At 44.3% G+C, this 16,503-nt stretch overlaps 1 long non-coding RNA gene across 1 annotated transcript; it reads right to left on the reverse strand.

The window, feature by feature from the left end:
• Positions 1–2,116: 2,116 nt before the first annotated feature.
• On the reverse strand, positions 2,117–15,728 carry LOC109282490 (uncharacterized). The gene is made up of 4 exons (XR_002089492.2): positions 15,354–15,728; positions 11,769–11,906; positions 4,108–4,187; positions 2,117–3,673 (listed from the first exon to the last, which is right to left on the reverse strand). It is a non-coding gene; the product is annotated as an uncharacterized LOC109282490 (long non-coding RNA).
• Positions 15,729–16,503: the final 775 nt, after the last annotated feature.

Below are 16,503 nucleotides of genomic sequence, written 5' to 3' on the forward strand. Positions count from 1 at the left end.
TGCCCAGGGACCGGCATACAAGAAAGCACCATAAATAGGGACACTAGGAGAGCCAGTCTTGCGGGAGCTGAGGGAATAGTTCTCCTTCAGCATGAGAGGAAGTCAAGGGCCTCAATAGGAGGAGCTGGGTGCCTGTACACTAATGCCAGGCACGTGGGGAACAAGCAGGAGGAGCTAGCCCTTCTACTCTCCAGTGGGCATTATGACCTAGTAGGGATTACAGAGACCTAGTGGGACTCCTCACACAATTGGAGCACAGCCATAGAGGGCTATGCCCTGCATAGAAGGGACCGAGTAGGGAAGAAAGGTAGAGGTGTAGCTCTCTATGTGAAGGAGCAGCACACCTCCTTGGAAGCTGTCATCAGCTCCAAAGGAGAATGGCTTGAAACCTTCTGAGTCAAACTGCAGGGGGGCATGTCGGTGAGAAAAACCTAACTATAGCTGTATACTACAGCACACCAAACCAGGGGGAAGAACTCAGTCTAGAGCTCACCCAAAAACTGACAGAGCCCGTATGCATGGGACATGGTCATCATGGGTGACTTCAATTATCCAGACATGTATTTGGAGGAACACTTGGCGAAGTCAGCTGCATTCCTTTCTGACCTGCATCAAAGAGCTTTTTCTGACTCAGGAGGTGCAAAGGCCAACCAGAGGAAATGCTCTTCTAGACTGAGTCCTAGCCAAAGAGATGACCTGGTGAGCAACTTAAACATAGAGGGAAGCCTGGGCAACAGAGACATACAGATAACGGAATGTTGGGACATGCCCCAAGGAGGACTATACAACAATGGCATGCACTTGTAGGGAACAGATTAGAAAGGCTAAGACAGTCTGAACTAAAATTAGCAATGGGAATCAAGGACAACAAGAAGTCCTTCTTTAGGTACCTAGGGAATGCCATTGTATACCTTGGCTTCCAAAAAGCCTTTGATCTGGTATCCCATAATGTTCTTGCAACAAAATTGGAGGATCGTAGGCTTAACTGCAAGACAGTTAGGTGGGTATGAAGCTGACTGTGGTATAGGACCCAGAGAGTCCTAATGAATGGATCTGTATTATCTTGGTGAGAAGAGGCCAGTGGTATCCCTCAGTGGTCAGTGCTTGGCCCAGTGCTATTCAACATCTTCACCAATGATTTGGATGTGGGGTTGAAGAGTACATTGGCCAAGTTCATGGACGACACCAAGTTAGGGGGAAGCATGGTCATGCTTGAAGATAGACTGCAGATACAGGTGGGCCTAGACAGGCTGGCAAGTTGGGCAGATCTGAACCAAATGAAGTATAACAACAGAAAATGCAAAATGCTCCACCTGAGGATGAACAATCCCTTGCACACCTACAGGCTTGGCAATGCCAGTCTGACCAGCCCTACAAATGAAAAGGACCTGGGGGTAATAATAGACCACAGTATGAACATGAGCCGGCAGTGTGATGCTGTAGTCAACAGGGCAAATAATACTCTGGCATGCATCAATCAATGCATTTCCAGCAAACCAAGGAAGTGAATCTTCCACTCTACTTGGCTTTGGTGCGACCACAGCTGGAGTACCGTATCCAACTCTGGATGCTGCACTTTAACAAGGATGCGGTAAAGCTTGAAAGAGTCCAGAGAAGGGCCACCTATATGGTCAGATATTTGCACGGCAAGCAATACGAGGAAAGGCTGAGGGACCTGGGACTCTTCAGCCTGAAAAAGAGAAGGCTGAGAGGGGACCTGGTAGCAGCTTACCACTACATCAGGGGCATACATCAAGGGCTCAGCAAACAAGTGTTCACCATGGCACCCTTGGGGAAAACCAGGAGTAATGGTCACAAACTCCTAGAAGACGATTTCAGGCTCAACACTAGGAAAAAATTTCTTCACAGTTAGAGTGTCCAGAATGTGGAATAAACTCCCTCCAGAGGTGGTGCAATCACCCACGCTGGAAATCTTCAAGAGAAGACTGGATGGTCACCTTGCTGGGGTCACCTGATTCCAGTTGTCTTTCCTGCTTGGTTCAGGGGGGCTGGATTCTATGATCTTCCAAGGTCAGCATGAGCCTCACAATCTATGAATCTATGAATCCAGGAATTTGGCTTTCTTGGCACAGCAAACAACACAAAATCCAGACAATTCTTCACCACAGTCAATTTTATTAATCCTTTCAGTGGTCACGTAAGTTGTATGAGCAGCTACAATATACCATCCAGTCCCTTAGAGAGTAACACCATGAATCGTCATCATCATCAATTTTAAGTGGTTATTTTCCTATGCGAGAATTTCACTTAATCCTTTTTGCTTATCTTTGTTAGCTAATTTTCTGGAACCATCAAAGCTACTATATTTGTAGTCATGGACAGCAAAGAAAAGCAAACAACACTGTTTTATTTATTTGTTTTTAATAATGCTTTATAATTGCAAGGACTGGATGGTATTTCACAGAAATTCGTCATTAAGTCTTTTTTTTACTCAGGGGATGGATGGTACACAGTGTTTTAAAAAGCATACAAAGCTCTAAGTCTTGCATTCAAGACTGACACCAAGTCAGCGGCAGCAGTTCTTCAATATGAGGATGACAGTCTTCTAGTAAACAGGAAAGTCATTTGTGAATCCCTAGATGACTGAAGAGATCGATCCAAGATCCATATGTTCTATTGCAGAGGTGGCAATTAGCTCCAGGTGGTAGGAGTAGATCCTTGTTGATGTCAGGTCACAGCTCTTTCCTTTTATCTCTGATCTATCTACCTCCATAGTGAGACAGAGGCAAGTTTTCTCAAAATGATAGATGCTTTGATGTACATCACAGTGCCACTGGGGATGATTCAGTGCTTGAGTCCTCCCAGTACAGATGTTCTTATTGCATTTCTTCAGATTGGCCTTCAAGGTGTCCTTGAATCTTGTCTTTTGCCCACCTCTACAGCAGCAACCATTAGTGAACTGGGAGTATAGGACCTACCTGTTTTGGGAGCCAGTTGTCAGGCATTCTTATGACATGTCCTGTCCAGCTGGTGTCCTATAAACATGGCTTCAGTGTTGGTATTGTTTTCCTGAGCCAGAACACTGGCATTTGTTCTTCTGTGCTTCCAGTTGATAAGAAGGATTTTCTGAGGGCATTGTGGATGGATAATATTCCAAACTTTCAGGTGTTTCTGATATGTCATCTAACTTTCACACCCATACCATAGGATAGGGATGAGAACAGCCTCACAGACTGTTTGCTTTGGGTCCTTATGTCATAATCACTGTAGACATAAATTTCAGAGGCATCTAAAAGCAGCACTGGAAGATTTTATCTAGTGTTCAATATCATTGTGTACATCTACTTTCTAGGAAAGGCAGCTATCCAGGTAGGGGAAATGTTCAACATTCTACAAAGATCTCCTTCTAATTATAATCTGTAAAGGACTAGCTGGTTGGTTTGGGGTAGGTTTGTAAAGTATATATGTTTTAGTGAAGTTGACAGTGAGTCCAGGCATTTCATATGCTTCACAGAAATGGTCAAGAGTGACCTGGAACTTTTTAACTGAGTGAGCACATGAGACAATCATCTGCCTATTGAAGATCAGTAACAGAAGTGTTGGTTTTCTTTGATTTGGAATGTAACCAGTAGAGGTTAAAGAGACTCCTGTCCATGCAATACTGGATGTTGACTCCAGATGAACTCCAAATCAGCGATGAGATGCAGAATAGCTGTGATATAGATGGAAAGGATATGCAATTGCATTAAGACTATTTGCCAACTCCATTTCTAACAGTGAAGAGATTTATTTCCAAGCCATTACTTAGGACCCTTGCTGTCATGTAATTGTGAAGAAGTCAGATAATGGTAACAAACTTTAGCAGGCATCCAAATCTCATCAAGATCTTCCATAGGGCCAAGTACACTGTGGCAAAAAAGCTACCTGTTCACTTGCCTCCATAAGCAAGTAATCTCAGAACAGCTCCTAGTGGAGAAGCATGAAGCAAACAAATAAGAGCTGTCTCCATGTTAGTGCCTTGGACAGGAGGCTCAATACAGAAAGGTGATCAAAGCCATGGAAACTGAACTGAACCATGGCCCCTAAGGTGGTTTCCTTTTGGGCGGAGTCAAGGCCCTGCGCAAGGTAGCAGGAAGCTTGCCTTACCTTATGTATGTTCTGTAGCTCTAAGATAGGAAATGGTATGCAGTGTTGTCTCTTTGGCATGTCTTACCACATTACATTCCCTGCATTAAAAAAATAATAATTAAAAAAAAAAACAGAAAGCTTCTCTCTTGCTGTCAGCTCAGTGGAAGCCCATTATATATAGTCCCTTAAAAACATGTGCAGGGCCACTATGAGCCAATTTATTTAATTTCTTCCCACCTCCCAGCAGATCATTATGAGGAACGTACATTTCTCTAAAGAACAGAATGTATTTCAATGACACTTGCTCCATTACAAAGCATAATACACGCACGTGTACACGCACACACACGTACACATTCCCTTTATCCAGCCCTGCACACACAGCCCAAAGCCATCACTCCAGTCACAATTCAGAGATCAAGGATCAGTCCTAATGGAGACAACATAACAGAAGTTATTTAATATTCCTCTTGGATTTGAAATAATAATATTGTCAACTAAATAAAAGGCAAGCGCTCATTTGTATGTAAAGCAGTTGGTTATATCAGGCCTATTTATGTCTGCTCTGCCTTCCAGCTACAAAGATTTATGACTGAACACCCAAGGGACCTTTATATATCTATCCAAATTCATGCATTTTTTTCCATTAACCTGTGTACTGATGTCTTGTACAACATGGCATGAAACAATGATATACATTTTTTTTTGTTTCTGTTCAGGCATCAAAGGGAGGGAAAAAATGTTTTTCTCTGATAATAGTAATAATTAAAAAAAAAAATCAACCACATCTAAGCTTGTTTGTTAAGATGGATTTTCTTTAGTACAAATCTCTCCCTCATTCTTCCTGCTCTTCTTCACCCAGTTCAGTTCTTCCCCAAGTCTTTCTACCTTCCAGAGATGCTGGGCTCTTGTTCTTCTTTCACTGTCTCCCTGGTGACAGGACATAGAGCAGAAGAAGCAGCAATAAATTACTCAGTCCTCTTTTTTAATTAAATATATTTTTTAAAAGTGAAAGTTTAAGAGAGAGAAAAAGTTTATTCCTGCTGAGCAAGACAAGTCTCATTTTTAACCTCCTGAAAAACTGCTGTTTGACAGAAGAGGTAGAAAGCTGGAGGCTTTGGAATAAAACATAGCTGATGTTATAACTAACGCTAATAATAATAAAAGGATTTTAAATCCACGGGCATGGTAGATATTAATTAATCAGTCCTATAATACCCCTATGATCTAGCAAGTAGCACATTCCTCATTTCAGTGATGGGGAAACTGAGTCAGGAGGGTGCATCTACACAAGACATTAACTATGTAGCAGCCTAATTCTACTGAGCAGTAGCATTCAGGGCAAAAAACACACTAATATGCTACTGCACAGTAGTATTAGGCTACTGCACAGTTAGTGTCACTAAAAAGCTGTGCACTGGTGCTACTGCACAGTAGCACCAGTTACTGCCTATTTATTTAGTACATGGTTATACAAGTACTAATTTTAATGCACAGTAACTATGGCACATTAATAAACATGTAGACGCATGCAGAGTAGGCAGCTTTGTACAAGTGCTTTAAGTGGTATAACTGATGACACAAGATACAGGAAAATGGTGAACTAGGCCTGAAATAGTGGAATTGTTTTAGAAGTCCTAGTACTGTGGAAATTCAACTGGACTTTTGGATAATTCTTGCAGAAATGTTTCAGGGACTTAGGACCCCTCTTCCCATTAAAAATTGGCAGGACATGCATTTTTGCAAAATATTGTCCCATGCTCCAAAGTCCCTTTAAGAGATTTTTAAAATCCTGCCCAAAGTAACTTGATCAAGGAAACAGGGAGAGGCAATATCACAGCCAGAGTGGGTTGTTCTAGGAGCTCAGTCATCTGCTTAGCCCAACTGACTGATGCTTTGGCAACCAAGTCACAAGGTAAGATAGCCCTATAACCTGAACAGGCTTCTAGAAGCCCCATTATAGAATTGAAACAGATTGGTCAAGCACCAGTGCAAGGATGAATTTGGACCTCTGCCTGCCACTGAGGTTAAAGCTCAAAAGACAGCAGGGAGCTAGAAAGATGACTGGCTTATGAAGCCATCAACAATAGACAAAAGTTGTGCCCCTTTTGATCCCTCTTGTTGGACACGGTATGAAAGAGCTTTAGAAGAAGGAGTGACTCAGTGATCAGGATGATCAGCCAGAGCTATAGGAGACCAGAGTTCAATTACTTTCTCTGCCACAGACCCCATACATGATTTTGGGCAAGTCACCCAGTCTCTATACCTCAGTTTCCTTACCAGAAAATTGAGAAATGGCCCTGCCCTGCCACATAAGGCTGTTTTGAAGTGCTACAATATAACAGAGGGGTGGTAGCACATACAGAAAGAAGCCCTTGCCTGTGGGTGATAAAGGAACAAGTTCATGTCTTCTTCCTATGGTTTAGGTTGCTTTCATCTTTTAAAAACTGCCAATATAATGGTGATTATTTATATCCACTGAGCACCTGGGATATCAAATGGGATAGAGGCCCCAGTATTCTGTCTCCTGTACAAACAATTGACAAGAGGGCTTGTGCCCTTGACAACTTCTAAACCAAACAGACAAATGGGGAACAGAGAGAAAAGGCAAGATCACCCAGCAAGCTGGTGGCAGAGCTGGGAAGAGGTCCCAGGCCTCCCAACGCATACCTCTGACACTTGCTATGCTTGCCAATAGGGTTATATCTGTTGTAAGAGTCATACATCCAACATGCCTCTCCTCTCATCTCCATCAGCACTTAAGAGACACAAATCCTTATAAAATGCCCCAGAAGACAACCATTTGAGTGTTTTTTCCCTCTCCCCAAGCCTGTACAGAGACACAATTGGACCCCTAAAGCAAGCAATAAAACAAATGAGGATACTGGGTGGGGAATCTCAAGCATAAATCTGTGGATTTTTCTACATTATATTTTATTCCCTTTCATCCTTGTATTTTTTATGTTTAATAACACGCTGAGGCAGAGTAATCAATCTTGAGTGAAAAGATCAGCCTTTCCTAAAGTAGATTTTGCTATATAATACTTGCTGTCCTGGCAGATTCTCCCTTTCTCTAACAAATTAAGCAAGAGTCCACCTCAATTTTCTCCCAGGAAATTATTCCTTGGGGTGCAATTTTGAAATAGGCCTCAACCAAAACTACTTTTTTGGGGAGCAATGAAAATACCAACATCCACATCTTTGCATCTGCACAAAATTAAAGCCACCAACACTCCCACTGGGCACCTAAGTAGGAGTTAGGTGCCTAAATGCCTTCTTAGGTCTGGCCCCTTGGTTACAGGGACAGAAGTTTGACTTGTAGGTTTAGATTTTCATTAGTCAGAGTGGAAGGTTTTCAGAGGGACAAGTGACTCTTAGGATCCTAAGAAACCAATAGGAATTAGGCACCTAGCTGGCAGTTTTGTGTATATGGAAAATCTTCCCTAGCACCTACAACTGGCATAAGAGTTCCCTAAGCACTCAAGACCCTGCATGCTTCCACTACCTTCATTTCTTGCAAAAGATCAGCCTCTAAAAATGGTACCTACCATTCATTCCAAGAACACCCATTACTTAATGGGATGGATGGACTCCCTCATCAAACACATATACTAACCTCTAACTATGGGTCCATATCCCTTCCCCAGCCACAAATAAACTCAATAGCAGAGTAAAGAACAGAACACAGAAATCTTGCTGACAAGTCCTCTGAATTTGCCACTTAGCAACACTCCTGTCTGTTTGGTCGAGCTGTCCTCTAAGCAGCTGTCTTATCAAGAATCAGCAACAGCAAGGCATGAAGACTGGGAGAGGAACTGGATTATCTGTGTAGTAGGGCTGTGTGAAACAGCACTGTTCCATTTTGACTTGAGTTTCAAGGTTTGGACAGAACAGCATTTTGTTTCAAATTTCATTTTGAGTCAAAACAGCTGGTCCATTTTGCTTCATCGAAACACTGAGGCTGTTTTGACACTTCACCCATTAGCTATAATGGGGAAGCTCGAAACAGCCCCTCTTATCTGGCAGGCAGATCAGGGCCCAACCCCAGGAGGGCTGCCAGGGCTGTGCCAGTCCTCCCAGGACTGAGGGCCCCTGATCTCCCTGCCAGATCAGGGAGGGAAACCAGTGCTGTCACCTGGGACCGGGGAAGAGAACTGAGCCAATTGCCCAGTTCCCCTCCCCAGTGCTAGATCCGGCTGGGGAAAGGAAATCAGCCCAGCTGGGCTGAGTTCCCATCCCCAGCACTACAATTGGGCTGGGCAAAGGAAGTCAGTCCAGCTGGCCTGCGTTCCCCGCCCCAGCATGACCATCAGGCTGGGGAGATGTTTCCCCAGTGCGATGGTCTGACTTGGGCTGGGAACTCAGCCCAGCTGGGCTGAGTTTGTTTTCCCAGCCCGATTGTCAGGCTGAGGCTGGGAACTCAGCCCAGCTGGACTGGCTTCCTTTCCCCAGCCTGATTGTAGCACTGAGGATGGAAACTCAGCCCAGATGGGCTGACTTCCTTTCCCCAACCCGATGGTCATGCTGGGGAGGGGAACTCACGATGGCCGCATTGGGCTACTCGCGATGGTCGCACTGGGGAGGGGAACTCAGCCCAGCTGGGCTGAGTTTGTTTCCCCAGCCTGATCATCAGATTGGGGTTGAGAACTCAGCCCAGCTGAGCTGAGTTGCCTTCCCCAGCCCAATTATAGGGCTGGGGAGGGAAACTGAGTGATCCCTTCTCCAGCCCGATTGCAGCGCTGGGGAGGGGAACAGAGCCAGGACTCAGTTCCCTTCCCCTGCACTGTGATAGGCTTCCTGCACCCCAGCCATGGGAGGTGGGGACAGCCAGGCACCATCCCCTGCCTGGCTGAGCCTGGAGCTGCTGGGAGCTCAGCCCTGGTTCTCCCCTGTCTCCCACCACCTGGCTGCTGACTGCTTCGAAACTCAAAATGTTTTGAAAGTTTCAAAATGTTTCGACTAGCCTCATTTTGTTTCGAGGCTGTTTTGAAGCCCTTCATTTCATTTTGGCTTTGCTATTTCAAGCTTGAAATGAGTCAAAACAGTATTGAAACAAAACAGCCAGCAAAATTTCACACAGCCCTACTGTGTAGTATGGCAGTGACATGACATAAGAACTCTGCCTTTGTACATCTTGGAAAAGCACAAATGAGACTCCATCCCTGGAAGGCTCAGCAAACCATTTAGCAAAGAAAATTAAACTCTAGATTGCCCCTTGATAGATTCCCTTGCTCAGCAACCTGCCATAACTCTCTATTCCCTCACCCCCCGCTCCCCTCCACTTCTCCACCACCACCCATCATGGAATATGATATCTTGTACACTTTAACACTTAGAGACTAAATTAGGTCTCCAGGGGATACTTCATTCTTAAATTTAATTTAAATATTCATTAGATGGCAAACTTCTACCTATACCCATGCTTCTCAGTGGGTGCAGGACAGATTGTTGAAATGACAATCATACATAAGCTATTAATGCCTTGCTGTTGGGTTCCAACAGTATGGTGTCTCCATTTCCCCCACCTGCTCAGCACACTGTAATAGTTCATAGTTGCCAGTACGTATCAAGTGAGAGAGAAGACAGTATAAACTGAACATGAACAAAAACAAAAGTCTGACCTTCCCGAATCTGAAGCCAATGCCATGCGCTGCTAAAGCCGCTCACAATATATTCCCCCCACCTGCCTCCATTCAGCAGTCTAGGTGGATTGTATGTCTCCACTTTATCTCCATGGAAACAAGGGCCTGGGTGCTGCTGCTCATTAGGGTCTGTCCATTATGAGCTGAAGGCATGAATTTGACTGAGAGCATGGTTTTGTATAAGGCTTAGATGCCTCCAGGGTACCTAACAAAGTAGCATGTTAATACAAGGGCGGCCTTAACTTTCTGACACGAGTCCTTCCCATGGTGAGGTGCTGCTGTTGGGCTCAGCATTAGTGCCTGGGAGACTTGAGGGCTATAACAAGGGTTATAACGGTCTACATCGCTCAGATAGGAGTGATTTCTTTGTCCCATTTTCCCAAGAACCCCCCTCAGCCTGGCATTGCATTGAGTAGACAGGAGCTTGGAGTAAGATTCAAAAGTACTGGCTTTCATTTCCATCTTGGGCTGTACCGCTAACCTGGTGCATGGCCTTGGACAAGTCACTCTGATCCCACTCCCTCTGTCTGCCTCATCTATTCAGCCTTTAAAATCTTCAGGGCAGAGACTGTCTCTTGCTCTGCTTGTAGACAGCATAGTTCAATGGAGTCCTAATCTTCTTTGTGATCTACAGGATCTAAAGCAGCTGGAGACTGGCTGCTGACTTCACATAGCAGGCAATTTGTATGTCTCCGCACTGAAGTGAGCAGGCTCTCATGTTATAATACAACTTTTGCTAAGTTGTATTATAACACATACTATCTCTAGTGGGGGCCAACAGAAAACTCAAAGTGATCTTATTGTGTGCTGAAAGCCCTCCCCTACCACTAGATTTAATGGAAACTTCATTGGGCCCTTGATTAGAAACTTGTATTTTTGTCTGTGCTTAGGGAAAGGGATCCATCCTCACCAGAAAAGGGACATTCTTAAGACAGCTGTGTAAAGAAGTTCCAAGGAACCAGCAGCGATTGCAAGGGCAGCACTGCTACAGTGGGTCTGAGCCCCTACATTCCAGATGGGTTTGGGGAAGTGATTGGGCTCCCAAATGGACAGGGTAGTGGTCAAGCCGTGACCCTAACCAGGTGAACCACCAGGAGTCCTGTATATAGCTAGAGGCACTAGCATAACTAGATCCTTGAGCACCTTGAGCAACTGCAGCTTATGGTTCAACATTGGTGGCCAGGTTACAGTATAGCTGCCACTGTACCTCCCTCCAGTCCCCCAAGATCAACCCCCAGGGCTGGTGTCCTGGTGCCCCTCTTCCCCTTTGTTATACTACTGGCTGGAGGGTGGCAATTTGTTTCCAAAACAGTGAACAAGCCAAATTAGCTGCTTTCCCTGCTGCTCTTCATGTACAACTCCACATCTCTCCAAGGTTTGACAAGAAATGCGCTGCTCCTCTTAGTGCAGCTTTCTAGGCTCTCTGAAAACAGTGATTTTCATGACTAAATGGATAGGAGAGAGTTGCAGAACATGATGTCAGTTTGCTAAGTGCTTCATCTCAGAGTTACACATACAATTATTTTCCCTGAAAAAATCAAAGGCAATCCATCAATTACTGTCTTTTTTACCTACCTGCTTTTCTATTATTTTGTACTTTTAAAATATTGTATGTATTAACTACATGGAATTTACAGCACACACATTGATTTTCCATTAATCTTGCTTTAGTTGAGTCTGAAAAGTCATGCCACTTATTTCTGCTTCAAGTCAAGCATGGACAGTTGTTAACAGTACAATCAGAAACTGTAACAGTTGTCAGTGAACAGTGTTTAAGGTCCTGGGCTGCTCAGTGCATTTAGAAGCAAAAATGGCCTCCTATGTTCTATGAAAAACAAACACTGGAAGAAAACATTCAGAGCCACACATTTGAGGCTAACCATGATGCCACTCGTACAAACAAACAGCCACTCAGCCCTACAAGCTTGCAACAGAGTGGACAAAATGGGCAATCATGCAAGCCAGCAGTTGAAACTCAGCTGTCTTTACTCTTAGGCTGTGCAGGAGAGTCTTTGTGTAAATGAGAAATAGACTTACCAGTTTAGGGCATGTAAAAGGTTGTAACATGATGGAGGGCTGAAGCACTGATTCAATCAGAAGACTTCCATCTCTCATAGTGTCTTCCTATGTGACCTTGAGGAATCATTTAGCCTCTTTGTACAACATTTCCCCACTCTGTAACATGGGAACAACATACATCTACCTTTACAAAGCACACTGAGCTCCTCCCCGCAAAAAGCACCCGATTAGTATTCAAATAGCATTAAGTTCCAATTTGCACACACATTTTTCAGGTGAAAGATAAATATACCGTTTAAAAGAAAATTGTGGTAAATATTTAGATGTAAGGAATCACAGTTGGAGCTTTTTACTCCTGAAGACCTAGGCCAAATTTGCTTTTAGTGGCAGAAATTGATCTTATGGCTGCCTCTTGGGAAAATGGTTTTCCACATTCTGGAAGCCCCACATAATTTAGGACTGTTGTACAATGAACAGAAAGCAAAATGGGGAAGGTTTCATCAAGGTGGTGGTGTACATCAGCAAAGATACATGTGGGGAACCGGCTGGAAAGAGCAGAACACTACAACTCAGGAGTGGCGTGGGTTTACAGCTGTGTGTCCTGGAGGATTTGGGGGAGTGCAAGGTGGCGTAGCAAAGAGAACTGCAAGTCAGCAAAACTGTGAACAGTGTTACTAGTTGGAAGCAAAGGTGCATTGGCAAAGCTGACAGGAGCAAGAACTGCAGGCCAGGGCTTAAGTCCATTAGAAGAAGCATGTGTGAGCACTCAGCCCTAGAGTGCTGAGGTCTAGGAAAGTGGCACATGAGTAGAGATGCATGACAGATAAATCAAAGGAAGAGCCAAACACACTACTTACTATTAAACAATGTTTGGGAGGCAAATTATATTTCCTAAAGCACAAACATGCTTCCAATACCCAGATAGGGTGGATTCTGCTGCTCCCCAATTTTGGACAGGCTTTCTGGGGCCCCACAGAAAAGACATAGCAGGGAACAGTGTGTGTGTGTTGCTGGGGGAGGTGTCACTTGAATTCTTCCTTGATGATGTGTTTCATATTTCATGGAGCCTGAATGAGCTTCTGTGCCTAACTGCAGGTGCCAATAATTACCACTCATGCTGATAAGTCCGACAGCAGCAGGTACAATGATTATCCTTCCATGCAGGGAGCTGTGAGCAGAGCTCTATAATGGCACGGCTGGATATTAAACGCTCCTTCGTGCAACCCTATTATTTCACACAGTCATTATGACAAATGGGGGCTGGGGGAAAGTGGGGGGAAGATTGCATCTTTCCCCCCTCCCCCAGAGTACTGAAGATTAATTTAGAGGATATTAATTACATTTGCATATGCCTGAAAAACAGTAGAAGAATGAACAGCCATTGAGACGGAGCACTGACAGCAGCAGGGCTCTACAAGCTAACAGCGGAAAGTTACCAAGTAGGTTTTAGCTTCTTTGCAGGGAGTGGGAGTTAAGCAACAGGAAAAGTTCTGCTGAATGGTGTAAACCAGGCCCCTTCAGATTGTACATGAATATACGGAGGGACAGAGCTGAGGCTCTATTGTGTCTGTGCAAAAAAGCTGTACCCAGGAAGAAAATCTACTCAACCCCTGACAGCAGCCTGCCTGCAAAAGACACTGACAGGGAAAAAGAAAACAGTACCAGAGATGCAAAACTGGAATACACTTAGAAACTGAACTCAGGCATCCTCTTTACAGATATAACATATGATCCCCCCAAACTCTTCATTCAAGGGAGGGAAATGAGACCATACCACACCTTTTGCTTCTGAGGAGCCTATTGTCCCTTACGGCTCATCTGCACTGCTTCTGTGTCACTCCCAGGAATGCTGCCATGAAGCACATCTTACACACTCGCTTCTTCTTGGCACATACCAAATCATGGAGTTGAGGCAACACAACCACCTTCAAGCAGCCCTGGGCATGCTAATAAGAACCTCCAAAACCTCATGCGAGTGGGCCTCTGGATGTATCCTCAAGGCTGCTCCAAAGTGGCTATGTTGCCTCATTTGCAGCAACTGGCACATATTGAGTGGAAGCAAGTGGGCTGGGCGTACTTCACAGTGGCACAGCCTGCGTGTGTAGTGACAATCCGTTTGTGATGCTGGCAGGTCCTTGCACGAGTGGTAGGTTCTTTATATTCAGTGTGAAAGCAATGTGCATTGATTCACCAATGGGAACTGAGGATCCTTGGCTCTCCCAATCATAAACTGGGCCCTGCAGAAATTTGGAAATGTTTGGTCACTGAAGATATTCAAAATGAAGCTGGACAATGCCCTGGGAAATGCCCACTAATCACCAATTCTGGCCAAGGTAGAGAAACCAATTAGAGCACTGGGGAATGAAACTTTTTGGCTGGCATGCCAAAGCTAGGCTCCCCACCCTCCCAGTGGGTCACTCCAATCCCCTTCCCCTGCTCCATTTGTAGCTCTGCTTTCTACTCTGCCTGATCTGCCATGTGCCTTGCAAAGAGGCTGCCTATGCTACTTGTGGCACAGGTGCTGTGGGTTGGCCACTCCTGAACTGGAGCTCTTAACCAATTTTCTCTGTAAGTCACAGATGGGAATCTCTGTGAATGAAACATGCCGTAGTGCCAGCTGGTATATATCAGCAGTTTCACTGGAGTGACGATGTGGCATACTGACCCTGTCAACACATGTTTCATGAAATGTGGGAAACAATACATTCTTTTTAGCTGTTTGCTTAAGAGATGAGCCTCCATCCCAATATCACTCCTGCAGAGTGGTATCTGAAATGAGCTTTCAGTAGTTTGTCTACACCTAAATATATTTTTCTTGATACCTCTCTCTCGTATTTGGCTCCACTGGGTATATCAAATTTTCTACTGAAAACTGAGATGAAGCTTGGCATGAATTCCAACAATAATATGTCAAAAAAATAGAGAGAGATCAAGTCTAGCTCCATTCTAGGGAGTGTTTTTTTTCACATGCAGGTTAAATTATAACTTATCTGACAGCTATAATAAGGAACATAACACTTCTGTATATTAGCAGATTTGCTGTTCATACTTAACTGTTGAGTTGCTGTCAGGTTTGAATAATATTCTTAGCCTTATTCAGCATGCATGGTAAGAGTAAAGGTGCACAAGTTAGGGGTGCACCTATTGTTGGGGGGAAATCACTCTTTTAAACCAAATTATAAAGCAGGCACAAACAACTGCTTCCTCTTGGATCTCTCCCCAGCAAGGCAGGGTGGGTCTTTGCCCTGTCCATATCTATCACCAGTTTTAATTAATAATCGTTAAGAGAATTGCTAAAGGTATATGAATAAAACAGTTTATTAAATCACAACAAACAACCGGTAAGTAAGCAACACATATACACATCCAGTTCCCACAATGACCCTTACCAATACAACAATATCATATTTACTCAAGGATGGGGTAGACTTTATTGAGGGAGAGGGGAAACTCTATTAGGCTCCTGTCCCTGCCTCTGTTCTCCCCAGCGTGGTTTGCTCCTCAGGCACCTGCTCAGTAGGGCTTACCTTCCCCTCACAAACAAGGAGGAGTAACCCACAACCAGGACAAGAGTGAGGGAGAAAAGGAATGGGTGATACTTACAATACTTACAGTAGCGGGCCGCTGCTTTATGTGATACACACACCCAGAAGGAAAGAAACCTGGGGAGCCAACCCTAGCTACCTCCAGTGAAAGTTCACCGCAATGGAGGGAGGAGATTGATGGAGCCTCACAGGTCACTGAAATCTAGCACGGCGTGTCTCCAAGGTGCACTAGCCAAAGAAACCAGTCATTCTATCCAAACTCTTGCTCCAGTCTCTCACCCTAGCAATGCAACCACCAATTCCCTCACCAAACACCTTCCTCCAATCTCTCAGAGCCTCTCCACACCCCAAAAACACACACAGACCTCTCAGTCAAGCTCTCGATCCAGCCACACCACACACCCACAGTCTCTCACACACCCCAACCAGTCAATCAGAGCCCCCTTTTATATGGGTAGTGCACCCCATTCACTCAGGCTCTGCACTCAGCACATGCGTGTGCACACAGCACTCTACTCCAGGGCCTCTGCAGGGAGCTGACATCACTCTGCAGAGGGTGGGTCTTTGCTCTCAACACTTTTATGCATGCAAAGTAGACATACCCAATCACTAAATGCTGGAAGTGACTGCACATACCTATGGGAAATCTACAAGGGTGCTGGCCAATGCCTCAATTCAAAGATTTTAAGGCCAGTCGTCCTTAATCATCCAGTCTGACCTTCTGCACGAAGCTGAGATTTGCATTCGGTGAGGCATTATTGGGCAGCAGAAGTAGCTGTGTCTTTTTAGAGACATCCACTCTAGAGTTAAAGATTTCAAGTGACACACAACATACCACATTCTTTGTTAACATGCTCCAACAGTTAATTACACCCCGGGTTAAAAACAAACAAAAAACATAACCCAATTTCTAGCCTGAAAGTATCTAGCCTTCCCTTACAGTCTTCCTGATCTGCTAGAGACAGAACCATTCATTTGTACACCAAACTACTCAATTTGCACACACAACTGCAGTAATTATGCTAGCAAATGAGGCATGCATTTTGCATTCACTAATTGCTTTCTTCTCTTTGGGAAGATGAAGTTTTCTTAAACAAAAGGATAAAGAAGGACTAGATGGCTTCTTGTGGGAATGTGTTGGTTTTATTTTTAACTTTGAAAATTACGCTATTGCTGGTGAAAACAAAAGATTAATATCACTACCTGCT

This window comes from Alligator mississippiensis, chromosome 9 (genome assembly GCF_030867095.1).
Source record: "Alligator mississippiensis isolate rAllMis1 chromosome 9, rAllMis1, whole genome shotgun sequence".
NCBI classification, from domain to species: domain Eukaryota; kingdom Metazoa; phylum Chordata; order Crocodylia; family Alligatoridae; genus Alligator; species Alligator mississippiensis.